Raw genomic sequence first — 27122 nt, 5'->3', positions numbered from 1 at the left:
TTCAATATTCAGCAAAGCTGGACAAGATTCTTGCCATCATGGGGCATAGCGGCCAGAGGGTGAGACCGACATTAGTCAAATAATCATGAATATGAGCAAGGCACTGTGTTAGTGATTCAAGGAATTATAGAGACTATGCATTCCCTCAAAAATTCTACCATCTAGTTGAGTGATTTTTTAAAAATGAGAAGTTGAATAATAGTACATAGTAGTAAATAATAATATAAATTTAAAATACAACTAGTATCAAGAGGGGATATGTGACTACCAGAATCAAAATTGACTATATGAATAAGAGCCTCCAGATATTTATAAAAGCTCTGGGGAGAACACTGGACTCTTCAAAGAAGATGAGATAGGGGGCTGTGACATACTTAGCTAAGCCTCAAAGACAAGGTTACTCAGCTGAGAGAACACAATAGGCATTTGGAGAACAATGAACTGATCTTTGTTGCTAGAGTACGGAGACAAAGATATAAAGACATTTATTTATTCACCAACAAATATTTACTGAGTAACTATTACATGTCAGGCACTATGCTGCATTTGGAACAGACTGTAGAGGGCTTTTTGAAACCAAGACAAAACGTTTAGACAGCCAGGCAAATTCTCATTCCTAGCTCCACTGTATAGAGGTTGCATTAGGGGGGACAAAGGACTCTCTAAGCTTCATCTTCATCATCTGTGGAATAGATACAGTAGGAAAATCTACTTCATTGGAGCTTTTGTGCTTTTTAAACCGGAAAATGTATGGGAACAGCTTACCACAGTGATTGAAGCATAGCACATGCTCAATAAATAGCAGTGATCAGCAGTCAAAAGAAGCAAAGAGCCATGGGAGTTTTGTGAGGACACACAGGACATGATCAATGAGTGACTGGAGAAGATTAATCAGCAGTGAAGTTAGAATTGGTTGGAGAGTGGAAAGATGAAGCCATGTGCTCTACCCAGCCAGACAGAACGGCAGGCTGGGTGTGAGATGAAAAGAAAAAGAGTGAGGGCAGGGGTCACGATTTTCAAAACTAGAGGTTAGAAATGTATCAGGGCAGAATTAATATTGATAGGGCCTGGTGATAGTATTGTACCTCATTCAGTGGAGGGGCTTGATACATGCTGTTGGTCAAGTACCAGTTTTCATTGAATGTCAAGTTGTTAAATATTTTTAACATCACCCCTAAAAGTAACAAAGTGAGGAATTACTAACTCCTCTAAATCTCCTTTTTCTTATCTATAACAGCAGGAGGAAAAGTGGTCAAATTTTTCCTCCTCTGCAAACTATTATGTGGCTAAAAGCTTATGTATGTAGAATGCCCTGTGTAGAGTAGGCACACAATAAATGACTATTAGTATATTAAAAATCCATATTCTACAAGAATTCAGACATCACAGTCCCTTTCTACCATGTTATGCCAGGCCATGGGCCACAGATAGTCTTTAGTGAAGGTTCTAAGCCTATCTTCTCTTCCATCACATTCACATGGACCACAAGTTCTCATCAATCCCACTATACGCAGTGATTTCTCAGCATGCCCTGCCCCTCCCATAACACTGCCCCAACCCACTGCTTGGTTCAAAATGACTCAAGATTCAACAGTGACCTATGAGAAAATGAAAAGCATCACTTTTGAAATCATACAGGCACTATTACACACCAGTTTTTGTGTGTACTTTCTTGTTTAATAAAGAGACAGCAGAGGAAATAAAAACTGATCCCAGCATTTAAAATCCTACAGAAGAAATGCTTTAGCTTTACTCTTCATCCCTACTTAACTCCAGAAATGTTTCCCAGGAGCCTCACAAAATAAGCAACAGAGTGTGCAAGAGGTCTTATGACAAATGAGTCCTGATTATATTCAGACCCAGTGCATGGCAGGCAGACCAAGTAGAGGTGTTTATTACACTGCCATCCAAGGAACATTTAGGGTGACAGACTGAGGGGTAGTGTGTTGGAGCATTTGTTTGTGTCAGTACTACGAGGGACTGGAAAGATCATCCACTGCAACTCCCCACCCACTATTCCTGTGGCCCTCTAAACCACATCCAAGGATGCAAAGATCTTGCTGGAAAATGCCGTGGGGGAGACCACAGATTTTTTAGCGTTTGTGAAAGTTCTGGTTGTTAAGAGTTTCACTCCAATGAGTTGAAATTCTGCATCCACATTCCTTGGCTGAGGGCATCGAAGAATCTGGTGTTCTCACAGACAATTTCTTCTGAATTCCTTCAAAACACAACTTCAATTCATTCACAATATGCAGCCAATGAAGCAATGTACTTTCTGTGCTTCTCTAATTATGTTTCAATTCCAGCATAGTCAGCAAACAAATTGTATTTGCAGAACAAAAGCCAACATTTACAAAATGTAAATAATAATACAGAGGAAGAAGAAAGAGAGAAATATAATGAGACAAAGGGCTGAGAGTAGCTAAAGAAAAGCACTTCCTAAAAAACAAACGTAGGTAACTTTTAAAAATACATAGGATTTCCATTAATAGCACATAGGAGACTGAAAGCCACAGGCCGTAAAACACCTGGAAATGCTAGATAGAGAGTTTAAACACTTGTTTTAAATGCATTGCTGAGCTTATAAGGAAGTAACAAACCTCCAGATGCCATAAATAAAGTAAAATCATGAATATGAAAGCCAACCCAGCAGCTGCCTATCTCCAGCAAACCTGAATTTTCAGTTTTAGTATGTGGCTCTTTGCATAGAAATAGTAAATTAGTAAAGATAACACAAAGAAACCACAAATGTAGGACCACAAATCAAAACATACTTCTTGATGAAGGAGCAAAGTAAAAACCCACCAGACCAAACAAATGAAGAGGAAATAGGCAATCTACCTGAAAAAGATTTCAGACTAATGATAGTAAAGATGATCCAAAATCTTGGAAATAGAATGGAGAAAATACAAGAAAGGTTTAACAAGGATCTAGAAGAACTAAAGAGCAAACAAACAATCATGAACAACACAATAAATGAAATTAAAAATTCCCTACAAGGAATCAATAGCAGAATAACTGAGGCAGAAGAACGGATAAGTGACCTGGAAGATAAAATAGTGGAAATAACTACAACAGAGCAGAATAAAGAAAAAAGAATGAAAAGAATTGAGGACAGTCTCAGAGACCTCTGGCACAACATTAAACGCACCAACATTCGAATTATAGAGGTCCCAGAAGAAGCAGAGAAAAAGAAAGGGACTGAGAAAATATTTAAAGAGATTATAGTTGAAAACTTCCCTAATATGGGAAAGGAAATAGTGAATCAAGTCGAGGAAGTGCAGAGTCCCATAGAGGATAAATCCAAGGAGAAACATGCCAAGACAGATATTAATCAAACTATCAAAAATTAAACACAAAGAAAAAATATTAAAAGAAGGGAAAAACAACAAAAAACATACAAGGGAATCCCCATAAGGTAACAGCTAATCTTTCAGCAGGAACCCTGCAAGCCAGAAGCAAGTGGCAGGACATATTTAAAGTGATGAAAGGCAAAAACCTACAACCAAGATTACTCTACCCAGCAAGGATCTCATTCAGTTTCGACAGAGAAATTAAAACTTTTACAGACAAGCAAAAGCTAAGAGAATTCAGCACCGCCAAACCAGCTTTACAACAAATGCTAAAGGAAGTTCTCTAGGCAGGAAACACAAGAGAAGGAAAAGACCTACAATAGTAAACCCAAAACAATTAAGAAAATGGTAATAGGAACATATATATCGATAATTACCTTAAATGTAAATGGATTAAATGCTCCAACCAAAAGACACAGACTGGCTGAATGAATACAGAAACAAGACCCATATATATGCTGTCTAAAAGAGACCCACTTCAGTCCTAGGGACACATACAGATTGAAACTGAGGGGGTGGAAAAAGATATCCCATGCAAATGGAAATCAAAAGAAAGCTGGAGTAGCAATTCTCAGATCAAACAAAACAGACTTTAAAACAAAGACTATTACAAGTGACAAAGAAGGATACTACATAATGATCAAGGGATCAATCCAAGAAGAAGATATAACAATTGAAAATATTTATGCACCCAACATAGGAGCACCTCTATACATAAGGCCAATGCTAACAGCCATAAAAAGGGAAATCAACAGTAACACAACCATAGTAGAGGACTTTAACACCCCACTTTCACCAATGGACAGATCATCCAAAATGAAAATAAATAAGGAAACACAAGCTTCAAATGACACATTAAACAAGATGACTTAATTGATATTTATAGGATATTCCATCCAAAAACAGCAGAATACACTTGCTTCTCAAGTGCTCATGGAACATTCTCCAGGATAGCTCATATCTTGGGTCACAAATCAAGCCTTGGTAAGTTTAAGAAAACTGAAATAGTATCAAGTATCTTTTCTGGCCACAACGCTATGAGACTAGATATCAATTACAGGAAAAAACTATAAAAACTACAAACACATGGAGACTAAACAATACACTACTAAATAACCAAGCGATGACTGAAGAAATCAAAGAGAAAATCAAAAAATACCTAGAAACAAATTACAATGAAAACACAATGATCCAAAACCTATGGGATGAAGCAAAAGCAGTTCTAAGAGGGAAGTTTACAGCAATAAAACCTTACCTTAAGAAACAAGAAACATCTCAAATAAACCTAAACTTACACCTAAAGCAATTAGAGAAAGAAGAACAAAAAAACCCCAAAGTTAGCAGAAGGAAAGAAATCATAAAAATCAGATCAGAAATAAATGAAACAGAAATAAAGAAAATGATAGCAAAGATCAATAAAACTAAAAGCTGGTTCTTTGAGAAGATAAACAAAATTGATAAACCATTAGCCAGACTCATCAAGAAAAAAAGGGAGAAGACTCAAATCAATAGAATTAGAAATGAAAAAGGAGAAGTAACAACTGACACTGCAGAAATACAAAGGTTCCTGAGAGATTACTACAAGCAACTATATGCCAGTAAAATGGACAACCTGGAAGAAATGGACACATTCTTAGGAATGCACAACCTTCCAAGACTGAACCAAGAAGAAATAGAAAATATGAACAGACCAATCACAAGCACTGAAATTGAAACTGTGATGAAAAATCCTCCAACAAACAAAAGCCCAGGACCAGATGGCTTCACAGGCGAATTCTATTAAATATTTAGAGAAGAGGTAACACCTATCCTTCTCAAACTCTTCCAAAATATAGCAGAGGGAAGAACACTTCCAAACTCATTCTACGAGGCCGCCATCACCCTGATATCAAAACCAGACAAAGATATCACAAAGAAAGAAAACTACAGGCCAATATCACTGATGAACATAGATGCAAAAGTCCTCAACAAAATACTAGCAAACAGAATCCACCAGCACATTAAAAGGATCATACACCATGATCAAGTGGGGTTTATCCCAGGAATGCAAGGATTCTTCAGTATACGCAAGTCAATCAATGTGATACACCATATTAACAAATTGAAGGAGAAAAACCATATGATCATCTCAGTAGATGCAGAGAAAGCTTTCAACAAAATTCAACACCCATTTATGATAAAAACCCTCCGGAAAGTAGGCATAGAGGGAACTTACCTGAACATATTAAAGGCCATATATGACAAACCCACAGCCAACATCATCCTCAATGGTGAAAAACTGAAACCATTTCCACTAAGATCAGGAACAAGACAAGGTGGCCCACTCTCACCACTATTATTCAACATAGTTTTGGAAGTTTTAGCCACAGCAATCAGAGAAGAAAAAAAGAAATAAAAGGAATCTAAATCAGAAAAGAAGAAGTAAACCTGTCACTGTTTGCAGATGACATGATACTATACATAGAGAATTCTAAAGATGCTACCAGGAAACTACTAAAGCTAATCGATGAATTTGGTAAAGTAGCAGGATACAAAATTAATGCACAGAAATCTCTTGCATTCCTATACACTAATGATGGAAAAATCTGAAAGTGAAATTAAGAAAACACTGCCATATACCATTGCAACAAAAAGAATAAAATACCTAGGAATAAACCTATCTAAGGAGACAAAAGACCTGTATGCAGAAAATTATAAGACACTGATGAAAGAAATTAAAGATGATACAAATAGATGGAGAGATACACCATGTTCTTGGATTGGAAGAATCAACATTGTGAAAATGACTCTACTACCCAAAGCAATCTACAGATTCAATGTAGTCCCTATCAAACTACCACTGGCATTTTTCACAGAACTAGAACAAAAAATTTCACAATTTGTATGGAAACACAAAAGACCCCGAATAGCCAAAGCAATCTTGAGAAAGAAAAATGGAGCTGGAGGAATCAGGCTACCAGACTTCAGACAATACTACAAAGATAGAGTAATCAAGACAGTATGGTACTGGCACAAAAACAGAAATATAGATCAATGGAACAGGATAGAAATCCCAGAGAGAAACCCGTGCACATATGGTCACCTTATCTTTGATAAAGGAGGCAAGCATATACAATGGAGAAAAGACAGCCTCTTCAATAAGTGGTGCTGGGAAAACTGGACAGCTACATGTAAAAGAATGCAATTAGAACACTCCCTAACAACATACACAAAAATAAACTCAAAATGGATTAAAGACCTAAATGTAAGGCCAGACACTATAAAACTCTCAGAGGAAAACATAGGCAGAACACTCTATGACATAAATCACAGCAAGATCCTTTTTGACCCACCTCCTAGAGGAATGGAAATAAAAACAAAAATAAACAAATGGGACCTAATGAAACTTAAAAGCCTTTGCACAGCAAAGGAAACCATAAACAAGACAAAAAGACAACCCTCAGAATGGGAGAAAATATTTGCAAATGAAGCAACTGACAAAGGATTAATCTCCAAAATTTACAAGCAGCTCATGCAGCTCAATTTCAAAAAAAACAAATAACCCAATCCAAAAATGGACAGAAGACCTAAACAGACATTTCTCCAAAGAAGATATGCAGATTGTCAACAAACACATGAAAGAATGCTCAACATCATTAATCATTAGAGAAATGCAAATCAATACTACAATGAGATATCATCTCACACCAGTCAGAATGGCCATCATCAAAAAATCTATAAACAATAAGTGCTGGTGAGGGTGTGGAGAAAAGGGAACCCTCTTGCACTGTTGGTGGGAATGTAAATTGATACAGCCACTATGGAGAACAGTATGGAGGGTCCTTAAAACACTAAAGATAGAACTACCATACGACCCAGCAATCCCACTACTGGGCATATACCCTGAGAAAACCATCATTCAAAAAGAGTCATGTACCACAATATTCATTGCAGCTCTATTTACAGTAGCCAGGACATGGAAGCAACCTATGTGTCCATCAACAGATAAATGGATAAAGACGATGTGGCACATATATACAATGGAATATTACTCAGCCATTAAAGGAAACAAAAGTGAGTTATTTGTAGTGAGGTGGATGGGCCTAGAGACTGTCATACAGAGTGAAGTAAGTCAGAAAGAGAAAAATAAATACCATATGCTAACACATATATATGGAATCTTAAAAAAAAATAAAATGGTTCTGAAGAACCTAGGGGCAGGACAGGAATAAAGATGCAGACGTAGAGAATGGACTTGAGGACATGGGGAGGAGGAAGGGTAAGCTGGGACGAAGTGAGAGAGTGGCATGGAGTTATATATACTACCAAATGTGAAATCGATAGCTAGTGGGAAGCAGCCGCATAGCACAGGGAGGTCAGCTCGGTGCTTTGTGTCCACCTAGAGGTGCGGGATAGGGATGGTGGGAGGGAGACGCAAGAGGGAGGAGATATGGGGATATATGTACATGTATAGCTGATTCACTTTGTTATAAAGCAGAAACTAACACATCATTGTAAAGCAATTATACTCCAATAAAGATGTTAAAAAAAAGCACACTTTAGTAAACAATCTTTAAGAATGTCAAAGTAAGTAACCAAAAATTCAGAATATCGACCTATTAATTGACACATGCACAATGAGCATCTCCTATGGGTTCAATATTATACCCAAGTCATGGCTATAAAAAATGTGTAACCAAGTGTGAGACACACAAATACACACCCAAAAATACACATAATATGAGGGAGTTTATGAGTAAGGATTTAATGGGGCGTGCTACAGATTCAAAATAAGAGTCCAGAGAAGCGGGAGCTCAGAGAGGACCATATAACCTGCAAAGGCCTCCAGCCTTCATCAAGATGTTATAAACAGGGAGGACATTTTTTTTTAATTAAAAAGTTTAACCTAGATAAAAGATATGAAGATAGAAGTTTATGGGCCAAGGCAGAAATCAACTTGATACATGTATGTTTGAAAATAGGAAGAAGTAAAGCAAGATAAGCAGAAAGAGGGCAGGCTACGGGGACTTCTGAAGCTCAACAAATTAAGGAACCTTCCCAAGATCACACAGCCAGTGAGGGTCTGAGCCAGGATGCAGCCCACCAGCACTGTTGCATTAATTGTTCTCACCCCCCACCTCAGATATATTTTACAAAATTTTGCAGTTAGAAAAAAATTGTTGCCAAAACAAACAGCTATTTTGGTGGGTTAATGGTTCCATCATCATGAAAGCATTTTCTTCAACTTTCTTCCCATATTATGGATCTTCTCCTATCAGATTTTCATCCAGCAGGTTCCCATTGGTCAAGAATCCCTTAGTCACCTCCTCATCTTTGCTGGGTGCTGCTCCATCTAAAGAGCATGCCCTCCTTCTTCCTGGTTTCTGAATGAATTCTAACTTCTCTTCAATGATAAACTCCCAGAACGTTCTGCTGTCTGTCTCAGTTCCTCTAAACCCACACCAATGTCTCCTTTCCCTGAATCTTTCTAGTGTTTACAATTTGCACCACACGCTTGAGCTCTTAATTATATATTATTTTGTATTGTTCTCTAATGTTTATGTCGCTCTGATTTACAATATCTTACTAAAATCACCATATATACAGGAATCACATCATATTTTTTTCTGTGTTTGCCATAACTCTAGATACATATTATTTACCTTTATTACTCTTTCCCCTTTTCTTCAGTACAGCTTTACTTAAATGGTTCCACAGGTCAGAAATACTGATGGCTAACATGGGCGGTGTCAGCCACATCCTCTCCTGGGAGAAGAACTGAATAGGACATGAAACTAAGAACATCTTGTAAATTTCCAAGTCACTTAACCTTTTCAAAATGATCTCACTGAACATAATGTCAGATAATACAGAGAGCTAAAATAATAGAAACGGGTTTTTTTCTTCTGCTCATTTTTCTGTTTGAAAAACATAGAGAAATGAATTATGGGTTCTAAAATCTGAAATGCTTGATTCACCCACTTCAGAAAAATAAGCATATTAAAATGCAATGTTTATTTTAAAATTTGCTGCTAGAAGCATCCAAAATTTAAAATCCAGATGAGTCACAAGTTATCTTTATGTTTAATTCAGGGACCAGAACTAGTCAAAGGTCAATAACCGCTGAGTTGCTACAAATTGATATGCAAAATTGTGTCTCCCTAGCAGTTCATAACGCACCTTCAAGCAAAACAGTCTCAGGGTAACTCAATTAGCAATGGATTAATGCGATAGTTGGATAGTTAGAATATAACAGATTTCATTAGGAAAAGCATTGGCTAAAGTGTTAACTATATCCAGTTCTTGCAAAATCATTTGTGATGTACCTTTCTATTTTATCTTGTAATAATTCTTGCACATACACAGGGAGAGGGTAAGATGATTTAAAAGGCTTTATAATGCTAACAGGTGCTTCCTTAACTCTTCCACTTAAGATTGACATTTAATATACTCTTAGGAGGACATAAATTCTATGTTTTATTCCCAAATGATAATTTGACATGTCAGAAGATACAGAAAGGTTTTAATACTTAAGAGCATTTACCTTCATCACCTCCCACAGTATCTACAAGCCATACAGATGGACCAGACTCAGGCAATTTCCAGGCTGCAAAGAAGGGGCTGGGGGGCGAGGAGACACTAAACAGAGCCCAAAGTTGAGGAGACAGAGACTGAGTTGGGGGAGGCTTAGATGGTTAGAATTTGCAGGGCCAAGAACAGGTGAGGAGGCACCACATGGAGAGAGAGCACCTGAGCCCTGGAGGCCTTGCAGGCAGAGCACTGGTTGGCACATGTGTGAAAGGCCAAGGAAAGAACTAACAAAAAGGAGCAGAGGGCTTCCCTGGTGGTGCAGTGGTTGGGAATCTGCCTGCCAATGCAGGGGACACGGGTTCGAGCCCTGGTCTGGGAAGATCCCACATGCCGTGGAGTAACTGGGCCCGTGAGCCACAATGACTGAGCCTGCGCGTCTGGAGCCTGTGCTCCGCAACAAGAGAGGCCGCGATAGTGAGAGGCCCGCGCACCGCGATGAGGAGTGGCCCCCGCTTGCCACAACTAGAGAAAGCCCTAGCACAGAGACGAAGACCCAACACAACCATAAATAAATAAAAAATTAATTTAAAAAAAAAAAAGGAGCAGAACAATTTCCAAAGATCACACGTGGCTCTGAGTAGTTCCTATTCCCACCAACCTTTAGGGAGCAAAGAAACTCAGCAGCAAAGGAAGATTGTTCAGGGAACTGCTACTTTTCATAAGAGGCCTTGTGAAACTATTTGACTCTGAAAACTATGTGCCTACACAGTTTTGATAAGAACAATTTTTAAAAACACCTTTTAGAGCAGCACTATTCACAATAGCCAAAAGGTGGAATCAGCCCAAATGTCCATCAATGAATGAATAAATAAACAAAACTTGGTAGAACCATGCAATATAATATTATTTAGCCACAAAAAGGAATGAAGGGATAATTTTGGAATGGTATCACCAAGATGGAGACATAGGACAATCCTGAATTTCCCTCCTTCCACGGACCAAATGTGTAGCTACACACAGAGCAGTTCCCTCTGAGAGAAATCCAGAAACTAGTTGAGTAACCCCTACACTTCAGGTGACTGAAAAAGTATCCACATCGAAGCAGGTGGGACAGGCTAAAACACACTTTCACCATAAACCCCACCTCCAGCACAGCCCCTTACAATCAGGAGTGATTCCAGCCTCTTCCTAAGAATTGAAGCATTTGGACTACTCATATAGCACTCCAACTTTTAAGGCTGCCACCCAAGGGCCCGCAAATCAGTTACCTCTGAGAGCCAATGGAGCTTGCTATAGTCCCAAGATCTATAGCACACAGAGCAGTTCTTAAATGGGTGTGCTGGCACTCCCCATGGCTATCCCCCCAGGCTCAGCACAGAGGAAGCAGACAAAAACGCCCATCTCCCAGTTTTTTCTGGGAGAAATTTGACTGCATATGTCACTAGCTGCTGTCTGAAGTTCTGGCACCTGGTTAGCTAGCATCTAGGTGCTGCCTGGGATGGTCCAAGGAGCCCAAAAGAGCAATTAGGCAAGAAAAAGAATTAAAAGGCATCCAAATCAAACAGGAAGAAGTAAAATTGTTCCTGTTTGCAGATGGAATGATATCATATATGGAAAACCGTAAAGTCTCCACCAAAAAAAAAAAAAACAACAAACAAACTGTTTGAAACTAATAAATTCAGTGAAGTGGTAGGATAGAAAATCAATATACAAAAATCAGTCGCATTTTTTATATATTAACAACAAACTATGGGAAGGAAATTCAGAAAACAATCTCATTTACAATAGCATCAAAAATAAAATAAAATACTTGGGAATAAATTTAACCAAGGAAGCGAAAGATCTGTACACTGAAAACTATAAAACGCTGATGAAAGAAATTGAAGAAGACACAAATAAATGGAGAGATATTTAGTGCTCATGGATAGGAAGAATTAATGCTGTTAAAATGTCCATACTACTCAAAGTGATCTACAGATTCAATTCAATCCTTAGCAAAATTCCAATAGCTTTTTTCACAGAAATAGATAAAACAATTCTAAAATTGGTATGGAACCACAAAATATCCCAAATGGACAAAACCATCTTGAAAAAGAACAATGCTGGAGGCATCACAGGGCCTGATTTCAAACCATGTTAGAAAGTTCTAGCAATCAGAACAGTATGCTATTAGCATAAAACCAGATACATAGATGGAACAGAACAGTAGAATACGAGACCCCAAAAATAAACCCACAGATACCTGCTCAATTAATTTTTGACAAGGCATGATATCACTCAAAAGTGGAATCTTTTAAGAAAAACAAAAAACAAACAAAAAATATATATATATCGCAAACTCACATGGGCGCTGGGCAATGCCAGGGGCGCGCCGGCCCAGGGCTTCCCTGAGTCCAGGACGGCTAGTTGGGAGTCCTCACACCGGCTTGGCTGCGCTTTCCGGCCCCACCGGTTCTGGGACGGAGCCGCGACCCTGGGCGAGAGGCAGCGCCCTCGAAGCTCGGCGGGCAGGCCTGCCGCCGGGTCAGGGAGCGCGGGCGCCTGACAGGGAGCAGGAACCCGGGCAGGCGGGTGGGCGGGCTGCTGCCCTGGACCGCTCTGCGCCGGCGCCTTACGCAGCGAGGGGCGGGGCCCGCCGCGGCGACGCCCCCAGGCCCCAGTCGGCCCGGCGGTCCCGGGTCTCACAGAAACCGCGGAGCTCTGCGTGGCGCTTGAGAGCGGATCCTGTCCCGGAGTCTTTGTTCTGTGATGTGAGGGTGAGTGTGGTGGTGGTGTCGGGAGCTCGGACCCGAAGGCCACCTCCCTCTTTCATCGTCCTCCCCTGGGGCTGTGGCGCCTTCCTGCTCCCCTGCCTGACGGCCTCGCCATGTGGTGATGCTTGACGGGGTCTTCTGTCCCCAGAAGAGCCTGAAGCATCTTCTTTGGCCCTAGGTGAGGACAGAGGAGCTGGCTGTGACCTTGGCCCTGTCCTGGATGTCCCAGCCTTGGGCTGAATGGCGGCATCCCCACTGGGCCCCCGGTGCTGGCCCACCTGCTGGCAGCCCTCTTTGGCACGGCTCATGGACTGCCGTCACAGGATCCGGGGGGAGCTGCCTGTGGGTGGTAAAAGACCTCCCCGAGGGTTGGAGTCTCCCCTCCTACCTCTCTGTGCTTGTGGCGCTGGACACCCTAGGTGGGCTGCTGGTGGTGACTCTGTGGCAGCAGCCGGCCCCAGGCAAGGGCGAGCGGGCCCCCATCCTGCTGCCGCCTTCTAGGGTCTCCTGCTGCTGTTGCTGTCACCACCAGCTGTACCCACAAGGGGCCCAGGGCCTGGCCTGCAAATGGGAGCCCCAGGAGTGGAGGAAGAGGCCTGGCCCTGAAGGAGCCACCCAGCCAGGTGGCAGGCATCACCCCCAGCCCAGACCCTGCAGCCCATCGGTGGTGCCTGTCTGCTGGGCCTGCTGGCCACCACCAACGCTCTGACCAACGATGGGTTGCCTGTTGTGCAGAGCTGGTTCTGCTCGCCCTACGGACACCTGGCCTACCACTTGGCCGTGGCGCTGGGCAGTGCCGCCTCACCTGCTTCCTGACCATGGGCGTTCTATGCAGGTCCCTGGCAAGGCTGGGCAGTCTCTCTCTGCTGGGCATGCTCTTCGGGGCCTGCCTGATGGTGCTGGCAACCCTGAGCCCCTGCCCACCCCTGGTGGGCACCTCTGCAGGGGTGGTCCTCGTGGTGGTGTTGTAGATTCTGTGTCTGGGTATGTTCTCATACGTGAAGGCGGCTGCCAGCTCCCTGCTGCACGGGGGGGATGGGGAAGGGGGGAGTTGTCACTGCTGGCCGCAGGCCTGGCCATCCAGGTGGGCTCCCTTTTCAGCGCTGTTGTCATATTCCCTCTCACCATCTACCACGCGTTCCCCAGCAGGAAGAACCATGTGGCCCAATGTGCCTTCTAAACCTGGGCAGGAGGGGACTTTGCTCCACCCCACCTGTCTTCAGATTGGGGCTGCCACAGTGCCTGAGTGCCCACAGCACAGAGAGGCCCACCCCACACACAGCATGCTGTAGGACGCCTGCGCGCTCCACAGGAGAATCTGGGGACCACAGAGCAGGCTCGAAGCCAAAGCCAAGCTGGGGATGTGGACTTGGCCCCGGGCCTGGGATCTGTGTGGGATTTGTACAGTAAAGCATTTTTATTCAAAAAAAAAATCAAAAGAAGCAGAGTAGAATGGTGGTTGCCAGGTGTTGGGGGGTGGTGAGGGAAATGAGAAGAGACCGGTAAAGAGTACAAACTTTGTTATAAAGTGAATAAGTTCTGTGGGTCTAATGTATAGCATGGTGACTATAGTTGATTAGACTGTACTGTATATTTTGAAATTTGCTAAGAGAGTAGATCTTAAGTGTTCTCACAAGCACACACAAAAAAGATAAATATATAACGTGATGGAGGTGATGGACATGTTAACTTGATTGTGGGAATTCTTTCACGATGTATATGGATATGAAATCAACACGTTGTACCCTTTAAATATATTACAGTTTTATTTGTCCATTATACCTCAGTAAAGCTGAAAACAAAAAGGAATGAAATATGATACATGCTATAGTGTGGATGAACCTTGAATACGTAACACTGAGTGAAAGAAATCAGACACAAAGGGTCACATATTGTATGATTCCATTTATATGAAATATCCAGAAGAGTTAAATCCAGAGATAGAACACAATGGTGGCTGACAGAGGCTGGGGAGAGGAAGGAATGGGGAGAAACTGTTTAATGGATAGGGGTTTTACTCTGGAGTGGTGGGAATGTTTTGGAACTAGTTAGAGGTGGTGGTTTCACAACATTGTGATTGTGCTAAATGCCACCAAATTGTGCACTTTAAAATGATTCTTTTTATGTTATGTGAATTTCACGTTCGTAAGTTATTTTTAAAGAGCACTTATTAGACAAAAATAGTTCTAATTAAGCTTTGTAATAACTAACACAATTTATTTTCTCCAGAAATCTTGATGGAAAGACTTTCAAAAGATTAGATCCACAGTGAATGACAGTCATCATTGCCAAAATACTAACATAACAAGAAAAGTTGCTAATTTGTTTGCAATTTACTGAAGAAACAAACATTGTCAAGATGGTGGGGAGGAATTGTTGATGCTGAATCTCTGCCACATTTGTACAGGGAAGCCTTAAAGCACCTTTATCTTTTAAACAAAATATAAATTGCTTTTTGATTCAACACTGCTAGCCTAACAAGTGGGAAATTTATCCTATTTTAAATTCAGCTGAAGATGAGAATTATATCTAAGTGTATAATGAATGAGAGCTATTTAGAAACATGAAGGTAAATGTTCTGTGGCTTATGGTCAGTCCTTTGTTTTCAACAGCTTATGCATTTGGCTTCTCTAGCTTGTATTTGTTCTGATTGTGAAGATTATTTCTGAATCTTTGTTTCACATATTGCAATGCCATTTGACATTGGAAAACCTGGAAGATATGATTACTTTGGGTTTGGTTTTCTTTTGTTTGAAAGCAAATCAAAACGACATGGAAACATCACAAGCATTTTTGCAATTTGCACTTTAACAGGAAAAAATCAAACATTAGTTTCTTCCTTTGGATCTCAATAGGAGACAACATGATATGGAGTTAGGGAGTCAGGAGGACCTAGATTTGAACCCAGGTCCTGCCCTTAAAAACTTACATTGCAGTACACATAATAGGTAGCTATAATTATTACCATTATCCAAAAAAGCAGAGGTTTGAAAGAGAAGAAAAGGGAAGTATATAAGAAAGGAAGGAGAAGAGAAGATTAGGAAAAGGAAGAGGAAAGTGAGGAAAGAATAAATTAAAATTTCAAGAAAATCTAGTTGGTGATTTATGCTGAAATGGAAAGCAAGAATCCTGAATCTTTGCCCTGGTTATTCCTCTGATTTTACTATTTGTTCTTCCTTTTCTTTGCTTTCCTCTCTTTGGGGTTGTTACTTAAAATGTCTCATCAGTTTCCATCTCCTCTTGGGTAATACTCTATGAATACACAGAATTCATTAATGGGATAAAGGAATAACAAACCAGTGAGACAAAGAAGATTTGTGAGGTCAAATTTTAACTAGATCTGAACATAATGGAAATTTAGTGTTTCAAGCCCAAAGACTTGACTTGACAACTTTACTTTTCCTAATGCATCTTTTTTCTGACTATTAAAGTCACTATTAATACATGATCCCCACAGAAAGTTTAGAAACACAGGGAAGTACTAGGAAAAAATTAAAATCACAGTAAACATCCCCACCCTGAGATAACACAGGTAGTATTTTTTTTTCTTTCCAGTCTTTTTTTTCTAGTCTGTGGTCTCAGTCTGTAATGTAATATTGTCTTCTGATGTTTTAGTTTTCATTATGTCATGAGCACTTTCCATGTCATTTTTTCCAAAAATACCATTTCTATTGTGTAGATGTATCTTAGTTCTATTTAACATTAATAAAACATTAATGTTAAACCTTCTGCCCCAACGTGCACCCCGACCCCAAACACTTCCCCTCAGAATCGTAGCAGAGCTGTAAAAGAATGGTAACCTGGGCCTTAAGATTTAAGTATTGTCATATGTGTCTTAGTTTTACAAGTAAAAATTCAAGGTATATCTGAAATATCTAAAAACTTGGAAAAGATTGAGAAATAAGACAGCCTTTTTCCCAAGTATTTTTTTTCTCTTCATATTATATTACACCTCTCATTTCCACATCAACTTCCATACAAGTGTAAAGAAAGCTTTTCCCTTAAAGTTCTTTTTCGACTTGAATTTATTGCTTGCTTTAGCAAAGGCAAGGCCATGTCCTCCAGGAGACAAAGAGATCATTCTGGCCACAGACATGCTCAGGCCTTGACTTTTCCTTAGTCAGAAAGGCAATTTGCCCACAAAATTAACTAAGTCATGTCTCAGCTGACTGCAGGTCAATGGTTTTCCCTCAAATTTGGTCCAACTTACCCCAGACCTGACATAAAAATTTAAAAATAAAATGAAAACCAATTCAGGTGCTACCTTGAGCATTTGGGGTTTTGTTTATTTCAAAAAAGAAAGTATGAAATGCACAGTTTCTTTTTAATTCTCTGGATACAAGAATTAGGGAGAGGCATCTTAAATATTTCAACTCCCTTAAATATTTTAACCTCGTAAATATTATGCACTAAATAAATATTTGTTGATATGAGCAAATGAATGAATAAATTTTAGCATTTAATAATGTAGAGTTCGGAAACCAGGGAACAGGAGTCGACTCTTGTGAGCCTCAGTGTTGCGGAAAGAGGTGGCAATAGAAACATGTTTGAGTCCTGCCATCTCTGTTTTCTGGTTTTGTTTTGTGCAGGTCACTCTGACATTTTTTTTTTTTTTTCCTGCATGAAAAGTAAAAATCTGGCTGAGCCTTAGTTTCCCCATCTATTTATAAAATTACATTGTAACCGTTTGTCTTCACAGATGGGGGTGGTGAGTTGAGATAATCGTGATTGTTCATGTATGTTGTAAACAGCAGAGTAAATGGAGAGCAACAGACCTCAGACCACATTTAGCCACGCCAGCTTGGGCAAGTGACTCAAATTCAATAAGCCTGTTTTCTTACCAGTGAAATGCGGATAATACGAACTTAGGAAACTGCAGCTTTAAAATGTGATAATATGTGTAACATGCATTGCAGAGGCCTGGCTTCTAACAGTAAAGGGAGAGCCCTGTTTCCCCTTCTGCTTCACAACAGAAGCTTATTTGGAGACTGTCCTTCAGGCTCATCATGGTACATGTAGCCCAAGACAGGAAGTATTGAACCAAAAGTCTGGCCTCTTCAGAGTTCTTCCTGTTTCCGGGCTCCAGCACTTCTTCCAGTGCTGCGCCCTCCGATCTTTTCCAGCCATTAAATACTCTTTTCCTGGGGAATTAAAATTGTTTAAATTTGTCAAGAACTTTTAGATGTAGATTAAGTTGTAATTATGTTTCAGGAACTCTTGATGCTACAGTTTAAAAAGTAGGGGAAAATACTTGTTTGTATTTAATTTTTTTCCCTTTTTTTCCCCTCCGCTGATTTCTTAAAAATAGAACAACTTTCACTATTCGTGACATAGATATCAGGCAGAATAATATTGGGAAACTCCTAGTATTTAACATCAAAGACATTTAGCAGGTGTTAATGATGAAATTTTGTGTTCAAACATTAATAGTCTTAATAAGTAGTTTAAGGAGTCAACTTCAGAAGTAGTTATGTTTTGTTAATGAAATGATTACCACCCGATAATATAATTTCAAGAACATATTTTATTAATGAAAGTGTAATGAACAAAAACCAATTATGCTGAAGTTACTATGGTGATTTAAGTTTATTTGAAATATTTTTGCTTCCATTTACATCCTTGCAAAGGGAATTTTTGTGTTTTTCAAAATAAAGGGGAATTGAGCCCCCAGAGAAACCCTCCCCCAAGGAGCTCACCCATTCTGAAGCCATGTAAACTGTTTAATATATAGTGAGAGACTATGGCCCCCAAAGTCTTGCAACAGTTAATTCATGTACCATACAAAGAATAGTCTTTGTGATAGTTTATTTCCAGATAGCTGCCATTAATTTTTTCCCTCCTGATACCATTCCCCCATCATACAGTGGAATCTATTTTTTATGTCATTCCCCCATGGAAAAGTAGAATCTATTCCCTTCCTCCCCTTGAAACTGTGCTGGATTGAGAGACTTGATTGACCAATAGAATGCAGAGGAATGATGCTCTGGGACTTTTGAAGCTAAGTAATTGGAAGCCTTACCGCTTGGTATGCTTTTGCTCTCTCTTAAAATGCTCTGGGGGAAGCCAGCTACCACTGGAGAAGTTTCACTCCTGTGGCACCACTAATGTAATAAGCCCAAGTAACTTGGAGAGGCCCTGGAGTGTGAGAAGCTATATGGAGAATGAGAGGTATCCAGGAGCACTGAGAAGCCAATTATGTGAGTGAAAAAGCCATGTTGGGAACAGGTCTTCAAGCCACAGCCACCCCAGTTGATGCCACAGGGAAGAGAGGAACTGCCCAGTGAAGCCTTTCCCAAAATCCTAACTTACAAAATTTTGAACAAAATAAAATTGTTGTTTAAGCTAATAAATTTTGGCATTGTTTGTTACTCAGTGATAACTGCAATACAAAAAAATAATCTTCTCTTAGAAATTTGGTGTCATTGATCCATCGACAGTTCACAAATACTCACTTTTTTTCCCATTGTGTGACATTGGTATGAGCTGATCTACTTACACTCTTTCACTTAGTTTTGATTGTGATCAGTCACAAACATTTATGAGACAACTGGGCAGAGTTCAAGATGCAGATTCTGGATGGAGAAGATGGAGAAATTAAACAGCTTATATAGTAGTAAAGCCTCCAACCCTGGCTTCATGTAGCTCAATAAACTTCCAAGGAATAATGGAAAAAATGTGCAGGATTCAGCCTGTTGGTCAATTTCATAAGGGTATGCTTCTTATATTAACATTAGAATTAGATTAACATTAATGTTAACCTAATTAACATTAGATTCCTTCCTTCCACCAACTTGCAGGAAGAAATCGAGTGGAACAGTTAAGAAAATGTTGCCTTAAATAAGGTGAATAATACAAATGCAGTCTAAAACTAAGCATAAGCTCTATCTATGATTATTTGGGTTATTAAATAATTTGCCCTACAATCACCTTTAGCAAGATAACTGAAAATTTTTAATTACAAGCCCTGAAATTAAAAACTCAATAGTTATAAAACACAGAGACTTGTGACAAAGACTTGACCATGGAAAATAAAGTCTGAAATAATTTCCTTCTAAAAGTGAAAATTTCTGATACATCACATTGTGGTGATGAATAAATATGTAGGTTTTTGTTTAAGAAACCAACATGAACAAGCTAGAGGAATTCAAATTATTTTAATAAAATATATTTTCTTCACTGTAGTTTTTAGAAATGAAAGATGAGAAGATTGAAACCAAAAATGTGACCATAAGAGAAAATATAAAAATTCTGCTCCCAGGTAATGCTCAGATGAAAATAACATACATGCTCATGTCTCATAAATGTATCTTTTTATCACAATTTAATATTAAATTATTTATGCTTTTCTATTTCCTTTGTATTGAATTTTTTAGCCCTAGTTGGAGACAATAAATCAGAAATTAAAAGACATTGAGTTTTAGGCTTTTTACAGCCTGACATGTCATTGATTAGTGTAAATATTTAGAGTTTAGAAAGCTCTAAAAAGTTACAACTTTATCTAGAAAACAAGGGAAACTGTGCACAGTTACAATTTGTACCTTTTATTACTATTGCAATCAATTATCCTGTCAATATTTTTGCTTTTTTTCTTAAGGGAACTAGATATGGTGTTTTTATTTTATTTTTCTGATAATCTCTTTTCATTATTCTATTATACTTCAAAGGGCATTTGACTGCATTTCAGAGACATATTAAGAATAGATAAGTCTGGGTCATTAGCACCAAGACATGGCCCACCCAAGAGCCTGTAGGCCCCAGTGCTGGGACACAGCAGGCTAAACAACAAACAAGATGGAACACAGTCCCTCCCATCATCAGACAGGCTGCCTAAAGACTTCCTGAGCCCACAGTACCTCCAGACATACCCCTAGACACAGCCCTGCCCACAAGAGGGCCAAGATCCAGCTCCACCCACCAATGGGCAGGCACCAGCCCCTCCCACTAGGAAGCTTGCATAAGCCTCTAAGCCAGCCTCACCCACCAGGGGACAGACACCAAGAGCAAGAAAACTAAAATCCCACAGCCTGTGTAACCGAGTCCACAAACACAGGTCAGAACCTACTCTGTGACCAGCTGGTCCCTGGCCCTTGGGTGACAGAAGAGGAGTGTACTGCTGGAACACATAGGACACCGCCTACAGAGGGCCACTTCTCCAATGTCAAGAAACATAATTAACTTTCCACATACATAAAAGTACAAATAGAAATTTAGACAAAATGAGACATCAGGGGAACATGTTCCAGACAAAGGAACAATATAAAACCCCAGAAGAAGAACTAAGTGATGTGGAGATAGGCAATCGACCTGAGAAAGAGTTCAGAGTAATGATCGTAAAGATAACCCAAGAACTCGTGAAAAGAATGGATGCACGGGGTGAGAAGTTACAAGAAGTTTTTAACAAAGAGTTAGAAAATATAAAGAACATCCAAGCAGAGTTGAAGAATACAATAAATGAAATGAAAAAATACACTAGAAGGAATCAACTGCAGAATAAATGAGGCAGAAGAACAGGTAAGTGAGCTAGAAGACAGAGTGGTGGAAATCACTGCCGCAGAACAGAAGAAAGAAAAAGGAATGAAAAGAAACAAGGACAGTTTTAGAGACCACTGGGACAAAGTCAAACACACCAATATTCACATTATAGGGGTCCCAGAAAGAGAAGAGAGAAGGAAAGAGCCTGAGAAAATATTTGAAGACATAATATCTGAAAACTTCCATAACATGGGAAAGAAAACAGTTACCCAAGTCCAGGAAGCTCAGAGTCCCATACAGGATTAACCCAAGAAGGAACATGCTGAGGCACATACTACTCAAACCGACAAAAATTAAAGATAAAGAAAAAATATTAAAAGCAATGAGGGAAAAGTAACAAATAACATACCAGGGAATCCCCATAAGGTTATCAGCTGATTTTTCAGCAGAAACTCTGCAGGCCAGAAGGGAGTGGCATGATATATTTAAAGTGATGAAAGGGAAAAACCTACAACCAAGAATACTCTACCCAGCAAGGCTCTTATTCAGATTCAACAGAGAAATCAAAAGCTTTAGATACAAGCAAAAGGTAAAAGAATTCAGCATCACTAAATAGGCTTTACAACAAATGCTAAAGGAACTGCTCTAGGCAGAAAGAAAAAGCCACAACTAGAAAAAAGAATTACAACATGGGAAAGCTCACTGGTAAAGCAAACATACAGTAAAGGTAAGAAATAATCCACACACAAATATGATATCTAAACCAGTAATCATGAGAGGAGGAGAGTACAAATGCAGGATATTTGAAATGCATTTGAAATTAAGAGATCAGCAACTTAAAACAATCGTGTGTGTGTGTGTATATATATACACACACACACATATATATACAGCGTGTATACATATATATATGTACACACACACACTGCTATATCCAAATCTCATGGTAACTGCAAACCAAAAACCTGTAATAGATATATACACAAAAAAGAAAAAGGAATCCAAACACAACACTAAAGAAAGTCATCAAATCACAAATCACAAGAGAAGAGAACAAAAGAAGAAAGGAAAACCTACAAAAACAAATCCAAAACAATTAACAAGATGGCAATAAGAACATACATATCAATAATTACCTTAAGTAGAAATGGATTAAATGCTCCAACCAAAGGACATACACTGGCTGAATGGGTACAAAAACAAGAACCATATATATGCTGTCTACAAGTGACCCACTTCAGATCTAGAGACACATAAGACTGAGAGTGAGTGGATGGAAAAAGGTATTCCATGCAAACGGAAATCAAAAGAAAGTTGGAGTAGCAATACTCATATCAGACAGATAGACTTTAAAACAAAGACTGTTACAGGAGACAAAGAAGGGAACTACATAATGACCAAGGGATCCATCCAAGAAGAAGATATAACAATTTAAATATATATGCACCCAACATAGGAGCACCTCAATATATAAGGCAAATGTTAACTGACATAAAAGAAGAAATCAACACTAACACAGTAATAGTGGGGGACTTTAACACCCCACTTACATCAATGGACAGATCATCCAAACAGAAAATCAATAAGTAAACACAGTCCTTAAATGACACATTAGACCAGAAGGACTTAATTGACATTTAGAGAGCATTCCACCTGAAAGCAGCAGAATACACATTCCTTCTCAAGTGTACATGGACCATTCTCCAGAATAAATCAAATGTTGAACCACAAAGCAAGCCTTGATAAATTTTAAAAAATGGAAATCATATCAAGCATCATTTCCAACTACAACATTATGAGATTAGAAATCAACTACAAGGGAAAACTGCAAAAAACACAGACACATGGAAGCTAAACAATATGCTAACTAAACAACCAATGGATCACTGAAGAAATCAAAAAAATGAAAAAAAAAAAACTAGAAACAAATGAAAACAAAAATATGAAGATCCAAAGCCTATGGGACACAGCAAAAGCAGTTCTAAAACGGAAGTTTATAGCAATGCAATCTTACCTCAGGAAATAAGAAAATCTCAAATAAACAACCTAACCTTACACCTAAAGGAACTAGAGAATGAAGAACAAACAAAACCCAAAGGTAATAGAAGGAAAGAAATCATAAAGATCAGAGCAGAAATAAATGAATTAGAGATGAAGAAAACAATAGAAAAGATCAATGAAACTAAAAGCTGGTTCTTTGAGAAAATAATCAAAATTGATAAACCTTTAGCCAGACTCATCAAGGAAAAAAAAAGGGAAAGGACCCAAATCAATAAAATTAGAAATAAAAAAGGAGAAGTTACAACTGACACCACAGAAATACAAAGGGCCATAAGAGACTACTACAAGCAACTATATGCCAACAAAATGGACAACCTAGAAGAAATAGAAATATTCTTAGAAAGATACAATCTCCCAAGACTGAACCAGGAAGAAATAGAAAATATGAACAGACCAACTATGAGTACTGAAATTGGATCTGTGTTCTAAAAACTCCCAAGAAACAAAAGTCCAGGACCAGATGGCTTCACAGGAGAATTATATCAAACATTTAGAGAAGAGTTAACACCCATCCTTCTCAAACTATTACCAAAAAAATTGCAGGAGAAGGAGAACTTCCAAACTCATTCCATGAGGCTGCCATCACCCTGATACCAAAACAATATAAAGATACCACAAAAAGAAAAAAAAGAAAGAAAAAATTACAGGCCGATATCATTAATGAACATAAACGCAAAAATCCTCAACAAAATACTAGCAAACCAAATCCAACAATACGTTAAAAGGATTATACACCATGATCAAGTGGGATTTATCCCAGAGATGCAAGGACTTTTCAATGTCCGCAAGTCAATCAGTGTGATACATCACATTAACAAATTGAAGAATAAAAACATGATCATCTCAATAGGTGCAGAAAAAGCTTTTGGTAAAATTTAACATCTATTTATGATAAAAACTCTCCAGAAAGTAGGCATAGCAGGAACCTACCTCAACATAATAAAGGTCATATATGACAAACCCACAGCTAACATCATACTCAGATGTGAAAAGCTGAAAGCATTTCCTCTAAGATCAGGAACAAGACAAGGATGTCTGCTCGCACCACTTTTATTCAACATTGTTTTGGAAGTGCTAGCCACAGCAATCAGAGAAGAAAAAGAAATAAAAGGAACCCAACTTGGAAAAGAAGAAGTAAAACTGTCACTCTTTGCAGATGACATGATACTATGCATAGAAAATGTATTTAAAGATGCTACCAGAAAACTACTATAGCTCATCAATGAATTTGGTAAAGTAGCAGGATAGAAAATTAGTGCACAGAAATCTGCTGCATGTGTATACACTAACAACAAAAGATCAGAAGAAGAAATTAAGGAAACAATCCCATTTACCATTGCATCACAAAGAATAAAACACCAAGGAATAAACCTACCTAAGGAGGCAAAAAACCTGTACTCCAAAAACTATAAGACAATGACAAAAGAAATCGAAGATGACACAAACAGATGGAAAGATATACCATGTTCTTGGATAGGAAGAATCAATATTGTGAATATGACTATACTACCCAAGGCAATCTACAGATTCAATGCAATCCCTATCAAATTACCAATGGCATTTTTCACAGAACTAGAACAAAAAATTTTACAATTTGTATGGAAACACAAAAGACCACAAATAGACAAAGCAATCTGGAGAAAGAAAAATGGAGCTGAAGGAATCAGGCTCCCTGACTTCAGACTATACTACAAAGCTACAGTAATCAAGACAGTATGGTACTGGCACAAAAACAGAAACATAAATCAATGGAACAGGGTAGAAAGTCCAGAGATAAACCCATGCCCCTATGGTCACCTAATCTATGACAAAGGAGGCAAGAATATATAATGGAGAAAAGACAGTCTCTTCAATAAATGGTGTTGTGAAAACTGGACAGCTACATGTAAAAGAATGAAATTAGAACACTCCCAAACACCATACACAAAAATAAACTCAAAATGGATTAAAGACCTAAATGTAAGGCCAGACACTATAAAACTCTTAGAGGAAAATATAGGCAGAACACTCTCTGACATAAATCACGGCAAGATCTTTTTTGATCCACCTCCTGGACTAAAGGAAATAAAAGCAAAAATAAACAAATGGGACCTAATTAAAAGCTTTTGCACAGCAAAGGAAATCATAAATAAAATGAAAAGACAACCCACAGAATGGGAGAAAATATTTGCCAATGAAGTGACCAGCAAGGGATTAATCTCCAAAATATACAAACTGCTCATGCAATTCAATATCAAAAAAACAAACAACCCAGTCAAAAAATGGACAGAAGATCTAAATAGACATTTCTGCAAAGAAGACATACAGATGGCCAAAAAGCACATGAAAAGATGATCAACATCACTAACTATTAGAGAAATGCAAATCAAAACTACAATGGTCAGAATGGCCATCATCAAAAAGTCTACAAACAATAAATGCTAGAGAAGGTGTGGAGAAAAGGGAACCCTCTACACTGTTGTTGGGAATGTAAACTGGTGCAGCCACTATGGAGAACAGTATGGAGGTTCCTTAAAAAACTAAAAATAGAGCTACCATATGATCCAGCAATCCTACTCCTGGGCATATATCCAGAGAAAACCATAATTTGAAAAGTTATGTGCACACCAATGTTCATTGCAGCACTACTTACAATAGCCAGGACATGGAAGTAACCTAAATGTCCATCAATGGATAAATGGATAAAGAAAATGTGGTACATATATACAATGGAATATTACTCAGCCATAAAAAAGAACAAAATAATGCCATTTGCAGCAACATGGATGGACCTAGTGATTGTCATACTGAGTGAAGTAAGTCAGACAAAGACAAATATCATATCACGGATATGTGGAATCTAAAAAAATGATACAAATAAGCTTATTTACAAAACAGAAATAGACTCATAGGCATAGAACACAAACTTATGGTTACCAAAGGGGAAGAGAGGGGGATTAATTAGGAGTTTGGGATTAAAATTTACACACTACATATAAAATAGATAACCAACAGGACCTACCATATACTCAATATCTTGTAATAACCTATAATGCAAGAGAATGTGAAGAAAGAATATGTATATTCTTTTATATATATATATACCTGAGTTCATATATATATATATATATATATATATATATATATATATATAATTGAATCACTTTGCTGTACACCTTTAACACAACATCGTAAATCAACTATATTTCAATAAAATTTTTTTTAATTAAAAAAAATGAAAGCTGAATCCTTAGGTGCCAAAGCTTCCCTATGAGTTTGAACTTTCAAAATAAAGAAAAAAGAGAATAGATAAGCCTGGGCTTGATGAGATGGGTTAATTTAAAGATCTGAAATTTGCATTTTTGTAGTCACCTCACAGTCATTCTTACATCTTCCAACCAAGCTTGAAAATTAAACAATTGTTTTAATCCACTGTGTTTGCAGATAGTAAAGAGACCCTCCAAGCTTCCTTTTATACTTTTAAACTTATTTTTTACTTCTGCCTCCAAAATCTTAAGTTAAACCATTTGGACACTGTGCTTATTGGTTTAAATACTTTAGGGCTTGGTAGAGGTGCTATTTGTCACTACAGATTCCTTCTCTGTCATGTGTGAAGCACAAGGGAGGATGAGCATATAACTTGTTTTGAAAACCGTTCTGAGGGTAGCTCCACTTCAAAAGCTTCGGGTCCAACTTTGAAGTTTGCTCCACTTCAAAAGCTTTGCCTTGAAGTGTGTTATGGAGAGAAATACACACCAAGACATCCTGAATTTTAAGGTTTATTGAGAATTACTTCCTGTGGAGAAAAAAGCAAGATAATAAATGAGGGGAAATCAATCTGAAAAAAAACTTGAAGAGATGTAGAAATAGAATTTTTCTTTATAAAAAAAACTTTATTTTGCAAAAGTTTTAGCACACTTTTTCTTCATGGTTTATTCTATTAGTAACTTTAAAAGATTGTTCATTCTAAATAAAGTAATATTGTAAATATTTG

At 38.5% G+C, this 27122-nt stretch overlaps 1 pseudogene across 1 annotated transcript; it reads left to right on the top strand.

Moving 5' to 3' along the window:
- Positions 1-12922: 12922 nt before the first annotated feature.
- LOC309616706 (solute carrier family 52, riboflavin transporter, member 2 pseudogene) lies at positions 12923-26248 on the top strand (annotated as a pseudogene). The gene is made up of 2 exons: positions 12923-12958; positions 13118-26248. The product of its transcript is annotated as a solute carrier family 52, riboflavin transporter, member 2 pseudogene (transcript).
- The last annotated feature ends 874 nt before the right edge of the window (positions 26249-27122 follow it).

Source organism: Balaenoptera borealis (assembly GCF_965194805.1).
Source record: "Balaenoptera borealis genome assembly, chromosome: 1".
NCBI lineage: Eukaryota > Metazoa > Chordata > Mammalia > Artiodactyla > Balaenopteridae > Balaenoptera > Balaenoptera borealis.
The sequence above is the reverse complement of the archived record's forward strand: the minus strand, read 5'-3'. Positions and strand labels throughout refer to the sequence as shown.